This window comes from Populus trichocarpa, chromosome 18 (assembly GCF_000002775.5).
Source record: "Populus trichocarpa isolate Nisqually-1 chromosome 18, P.trichocarpa_v4.1, whole genome shotgun sequence".
Lineage (NCBI taxonomy): Eukaryota > Viridiplantae > Streptophyta > Magnoliopsida > Malpighiales > Salicaceae > Populus > Populus trichocarpa.
Genome location: NC_037302.2, coordinates 8,555,370 through 8,563,059, shown reverse-complemented (window position 1 = coordinate 8,563,059; position 7,690 = coordinate 8,555,370).

Below are 7,690 nucleotides of genomic sequence, written 5' to 3'. Positions count from 1 at the left end.
TACTAATATTACAACTTTGGCATCAAACTAATATTACAGTTGTGCCAAAAATAAAAAAAAAATAAAACTTTGTAATTGGTATTTCATCCTTTTTAAGTTTTTTTTTAATAAAAAACTACATTGCATAATCCAAATGCCCACATTTATAATATTGAATTTGAATAATTCAGATCTTTTTATTCTCCTTCTTCTCAAAGCGAAGAAGCACAAAACCATAATCAAGATCAACAACAACAAGTATATCAATTGATGTACAATTTAACCAAATTTGTATATTAGAACCTCATATCAATTCCATATGCGACAAAATAAACAGTAATGGATTAGTCAGCAACATTATATATACTCAGGATTTTAAAGAAGCAAACAAGCACACTAGTAAAATAAGTAGCAAGCTTATTTCAACTTATTTATAAACTAGAGAGCCATATCACACATAGGTGTAAAGATCCAAAATAATACCATTCAATTTTTCTCTCGCTTTAACACTTAGCTCAGCTTAAAAAAAAAATCATTATGAATTCAAATGAATTTTACTCTTACTTTAATTTTTTAACTTCTTCACCTCAACTCAAAATTCATGAGTACTTTCTCCTAACCTAATCTTTTGCTCCACTCTAATATAAGCAAACCTATGTGAATTGAACATAATTGCCATATATAGCACTATAGCTACTCTAATGCCATGAAAAACTACTTCTGAGATATTTTTATGATCAATGAAAAATTAAAGATATAAAGAAGTGCAGAAATTGTATCCACGTATGGTTGAGAGGGAGTTAAGGGCAGCGAAGAATGAGTTATTGTTGGGTATTGAGTAGTTGCCAAAAAATGCCTTAGTTGAGTTAATTACTTTTGATTCAATTAGTTTCCATGTGTAATTTCTAAGGTTTAGGACAGAGAGATCTTGCATTTTAAGAGAGACATATCAGGATTGGAGAGAGAGTGTTGAGTGTGAGTGTGATTTGTCTCTTTTCATATATTATATATAAGGGCAATTTCATCTTTTGATCATTTTTGGAATTGTTTCTTGACCTAGGATGCAAAGGGTAATTTCTCAAAGTATAATGGAAAAGTGAAAACACGATCAAACCTTGTGAGTTTTTTTATATAATTATCCCTTTTGTAAAATGTGCTAGAATTAAAGAACAATTTTGAATGTTATCGATGACTTAATTAAAAAAATCTTGGAAAATCAATCCAAATTTTCCGAACATGATAAAATTAAAAGTGAAAACAAGTAAAAGAATTGAAAAAATTAATAAAATAATCATCTAAGAGAAACGGTGCACAACACCATTTATAAAGATTTATCAAAGGTACAAAGTGGTTGGGAGAGGGGAGATAACCTTTTCTTCTCCCTCATGCCATGTATGAATTTTGTACATTCTTTTTTCCATTTTTATAGTGTTTTTAACCGGACTTAAGATACCATTTTCTCTCTCACCAATCCTATACCTGATAACAAACATATTGTTTTTGCACTCCTACTTTATTTCTAGTTAAAGACTTGTTTCATTGCCTCCCTATGGAGACAAAAAAACGTGTGTCAAATGAGTCAATCCAAGCATGTTGTACAAAGTGCATAACAATGGCAAATGAGTAAGATCAACCTAAAAAGATCAGCAAATGAGATTATCCCACCTAGAAAGGTTCTAAAATCTTCCTCTCTGCCTATAAATAGAGGAACATAAAGAGAAAGATATAGAGAAGCCTGGAGAGAGAAAATCCAAATTTGAGATAGAGATAATGGGTAAGGGATATTTGAGCTTAAATCAACATATCTATAGGGTAGAAGGGATTGAGAAGAAAAAGTAAACAAAGAAAAAGAAAGAAAACAAACCCGAATTGTAAGGAAGAAAGAAAGCTTGCTTTTTAGATCTTCAAATTGATTCATTTTGAACCAATAAGTTCTAGGAAAAGAGGAGTAAGAGGGGAAGAAAAAAGAAGAAACAAAAAAGATAAAAAGAATCACAAACTAAAGAGAAAGAAGAAACCCTAGTCTAGAAAGAGAAAACCACATAAAACACCTCTTCATGGCTAGCCAACCACCATGACACCAAGAACCACCATGGAACCTCCCTACATTGTTGGAACCACTCAATATAAATATGTGAAAAAATTCTTGAATAGAAATTTAAAGTTTGGCATTTAGGGTTTATTTGTGTGTCATTTAGATTTGCATGCCTCTTGTAATAAAATTAAAAAAAAATAGAATTTAATATGTGATTTTGATTCATGAATGAATAATATGAGACTTGAGATCCTTTATTAAGGTTTAAGTTGTCATCTAGGATTTGCGTATTCTTATGCTTGTTCATTTTCATACTAAAAAAAAATGTTTTAAAATCATTTGGATATGGATCCAACTTCTCACCAAATAAGCTTACTTTTTAAAAAAAATCATGCAAACTTCTCTTGTTATGTCAATTTCACAAAGTTTATATGCATAGAGATTCTAGATTTTATGTTCCAATATTTCTAAAAAATAAAATCTTGAAAAAATGTGTTTTCATCATATTCTCTATATATTGAGTTCTATAATTTGTTTATAAAACACATTGAGGTTCGACCCAAATTAAATAGGTCCTTATAAGCTGACATTCCAAAACCCTTTTAAAAAAACAATATAAATTTTTTTTATTTTTCACTCATAATGTTTAAGATAAATATATTTATAAAGAGTTATTATCTTAAATATTAATGAGGAGTAACACCTCTGTCTCTCATTGTTTTTTAAATATTAAGCCTTTTAGTCTAATATTCATCCATTATATCTAAGTACCAATCTGGGGTATTAAGTTTTCTTAGTAAGCCCAAAGAACTCATGCCACTAAATCCTATCTTCAAGTAAATCAATCTATAATAGTATTGCTAAGATATTTTAGGACTAGGTTACAAAATCCTTCTTTAGTAAAAAATGCGACTAAATCTTGGTACTATAGAATAAATGAACTTGAACAAGGCATTATCTATAGACCATTGTTGCATAAACAAAATGTTTAGTAATAAAGCATTCTAAGATATGGATTGGATTTAATTAGCCTAACATAGGCCTACCCAATTACCCATTAGTGATCATGATAATAAGTAGCGACTATTTTATAACATAAAACATCCCCCCCTCTTAACAAAAAAAAAAAAAAAAACTTTCCTCTTTATAGGAAAGAGGGTGAGTGGCCACAATGTTGATTGTGATAAGAAATATATATGCAATCTTAAAAACTCTTTTAAAGGGATACTTTTTTTTATCTAAAGAAAAAATAAACCCTCCAAAAAAGCTTCTCATCACTCACTTTTCAGAGCAAGTTCAATAAAGGCCTCATCCAATGAACCAAAGTATTTGGTTCCTTAAAGAAAGGATAAAATGCAGGCTTAACAATTGTCCATGTAGTCTTAACTCTAAAATGCATGATAGTATACATATTGATGATCAGAAAAGAAGATTCATAAAGGAAAGGGATTGGATTGGCTTGCTTTGATTAAAGTACAAGGTCCTTTCTTATAATCAAAATTCACTTTCTAAACTAATTTAACTATATCTTTTTCACATTAAAGTTATTTAAAACCAAAAAAATCAACTAAAATTGTGTATTTTTGGAGAAACAATGAATTCGATTTATGATACCAATCTTTTATCATGCAAAACTAATAAAGATTGAAAGTCAAATCCTAAAGTACCAAAACAAATAATGATATGTTTAAACCAAAATTTGCAGCACATGGAGGGTTAAACAAATCAAATATTCTGAATTAAGATCACAAAGAAAAAAAATTAAAAAAAAAAACTTTGAACATACCATGTTACCATATAGTGGTGTAAAATGAACAGGGTTAAAATAAACTTCAATTATGACAAAATTGAGTTCTGATATAGGCTTGTAAAGAAAGCTCAACAAAAAAGAACAAAAAGTCTAGTGGAAGAGAGAGAATGGTACAAGTCTATAATTCTTAAGAGAGTGAGAGACAATCTAGAAAGAGAGATTGTAGAGAGAGTTATGTATACATAAGATATACTGAAATTGGGAGAATTGGTGAGAGATTGATTATCTGTGAAATCTTGGAGCTTTTTTAAAAGTGTTTTGTCACCCAATAAAAGGGTAAGGGGAAGGCTAGGTTTGGCTTTTGTTAAGAATCCTTTTTTTTTTTTTGTACTATTTATATTTGAATAAGCGAGTGGCATGTAATATTGGTTTAAGAATAGGAAAATATTAATGTGATAGCACTATTTAATAGACTAATGAAGATAATTAACTCAAGAGAATGAGAGAGAGTTAGTTTAAGAGAAATAGAAGAAATTGTTGTGATAAATAATCTTATAGATAATCTTGATTCTTTTTAATAATAAAGATATACATGTGTAACACACACACGTGTGTGTGTGTGTGTTTGTGTTTGTATGTTTGTACGTATGTATATGGTTATAGACAACTAACTATATCTAACCTAAATAATAGATACAGTTATAATAAAATACAACAGATAACTAGGTTTGGGACTAGAGTTATATTTGATCACTTTTCTTCAATACTCCCCTACAAGTTGAATGGGAAAGCCATAACATTCCAATTAGATCGTATAAATATTAACCAAGATGATGATGGAGGTTTAGCGAGAATATTGGCAATTTGATCATCAAAAGCAAAAAATTAAACCTTGAGATTCTTGCTAGCAACCATGTCATGGACAAAGTAAAAATCAATCTCTTCATGTTTTATATGAGCATGGAAAACCAGATTGGCTGTAAAATAAATGGCTCCTATGTTATTACACCATAGAAAAGGAGGAATTGTACAAGAAATTCCAAATTCAAGAAGTAGAGACTTGACCCATTGTAAGTTTATAGCAACATTAGCAATGGCTTTATACTTTGCCTATATAAAAGACCGAGCAACAATGCATTATATACTATATTTTTAATAGATCAAGTTTCGTACAAGAAAAATTGCATAACCACTAGGAGACTTGCAATCATCAACATTACAGTTAAATCATAATCGTTAAATCCATTAAGAGAGATCATTCTAATGAGTCAAATGCAAACCAAAGGATAAAGTACCAAATAGATAATGATAGATATGCTTAATTGCCAACCAATGAATGTTAGTAAGACAATGCATAAACTAATATACCTTGTTAACCATAAAATATATACAGGTTATGTGAGGATGAGTTACTGGAGAGCACCCACTAATTGTCTAAATTAGGTTAGGATCTAGATAGGGAAAACTAATTGATTTGGATCAAGAAGAACCCAATATAATAGGAGTAGCAACTGGTTTACACTCAAACATTATGGCTTTCTTTAAAAATTTAGCAATGTACCATTTATAGTGGAAAAAACCTCAATAGTAAAAAATAATGAAGTAGGCCTAAATCAAGAATGGCAAACTTAGTACTTAAACAGTAATAAGATGTTGAAGAAAGATAGAATTATCACCAGTAAATAAAATGCCATTAATATAAACTAATAGAAATATCATATCTTCAGTAAAAAAAAATGAACAATGTATAAGGAAGTATCATCTACACAGCTAAGAAATCCCAAAAAACCTAAGAACTAATTAGTTTATTAAACCATGCATTAGGTATATATTTTAGACCATAAAGAGAACATTTAAGTTTGCAAATATGTTTTAGGAACTAAGGATAAATAAAGCTAGGAGACTGATCCATAAATACATTTATATTAAGAAATTTATCAAGTGTTATGTTGACTGGCCCCGAGAAATATCAATGTTGAGCATTGTCTAAATAGTACAAAGCTTCACTATTAGACTAAATGTCTCTTAAAAATCAACCACATTTTATTAATGATAGCCTTTGGCCATTAAACGTGCTTTATAACACTTAAGAGTCTCATATGTCTAATGTTTAATCTTGTATATCCATTTATAATTCATTACATTCATGGTCAAATCATATGGTACCATGGACTAGGTGTCATTAAAAACCAAGGCAAAAACATTTCAACCATAGTAGATTGCCATTTCGAAATTTGTAAAAGATGATGGTTCAGGGACATAGTTGATGAAGGATGCTATTAATTCTCTAGAATGACGAGTATAAAGAGGTTGTAAGATCATATTATATTGATTTTTTACATTAGAAGAAGATATGATAGGGGAAAAAGATGGTGTGGCAGTAATAATAAGATTAATGGGAAGATTCAGGCTAGAAGTGGTAGATAAAGGTGAAGAGGACACAAATGAGTAAGTGATAACTTGACGAGAGGAAGGTGAGAGGGACTTGGAAGAATAGGATGAAAAGGTAAAGGATTCAAAACATGTTGGTTTTTGTTACAAAATAAATAAAGATAAGAAGACTAAAAAGAAAGATTATGAAAGAGCTTGGATAGAGGTTGGGTGACCCAATTGGTAGAAGTAGAGCTTAACTCCAAAGAAGATTGAGAGGGGAAAACATTATTTAGACTAAAGGAATTTAAAAAAAATGATGATTCATGAAAAGTATAATGATGAACAACATAGATATGGTGAGAATGAATGTTCATATACTAGTAATTGATATGGAGTGAACTATAACCTTATAAGATACATGATAAGGATCGTAAAACCATTTTTTAATGATTGTATGGTCAAATATAGGGAAATTATAAGCATCCAAAAACTTTAAGTAAAGTATAGTGAGGAAAAAGTCAAAATATCATTTCAAATGTTGCTTTAAAACATAAAATTAAAGTTGGCATTTAATTAATAAGATGTACAATGGTTTCAAGGGCATATAACCGAAAGGTAAATGGAAAGGATGTTTAAATAAGATGTGTAAGTTCTGTTTCAATAATATACTGATGATGGCGTTCATAATTCTTCTTTACTAATGAGTATGAAGTATGAGCGAAAGTGATATGATAAATAATACTAGAATTGTAAAAAAAAGGTGTGAAGTATTTTAAATTCACTATTTGACTAAATTCATTTGTTTTTACCTTATATGTTAAATTAAAAGGTGTTAAATTTATAAGCTTTTAATACAAGTATGAAATTGATTCTCAATAAGTTTTTAAAACTAAATAAAAATATCATAAACTTTTGATTTAACATATAAGGTAAAAACAAATGAATTTAGTCAAATGGTCCACAAAAATGACAAAACAACAGTACCTTTCAACCAAGAAAATAGAGGAAAGACCCAAAACATTACTAAATATTAAATTTAGAGGAGAAATATTTGTATGTTTTAAAGGAAATAAAGTTGATCTACTAGATTTGCCCATAAAAGAAGTAGTACAATTGAAATTGAAAGAATATGATAACACAAAGAAATATGTATTGGAAACTAAATGTCACAACAAATATTAGTGAGGATGACCAAAATGATGATGCCAAAGTTCAGGCGACACATGAACAGCAAGAATGGTATAAAAACTAGGCAAAAAAAGACATAAATGATGTAAATACCATTTTTAACGGTGCTTGAAAAAAGGATAGCCTTAGAAGTGCAATCCTTAGGAAGAAAAAAATGATCATGGAACTTAAGAAAAAACATTATTATGAATAAACAATTATTGCATAAAACTAAAGAGTTTGTTATATCAAGAACATGTATGATAGATGTAAACTTTCGATTAGAATTTTTCCAGAAATGTAAAATAAATTGGATAAATGATTACTATAATATGTCTAGATGGATGTGAATAGAAGATGAAGAGGTTAAGGGCATTTCAGTATAA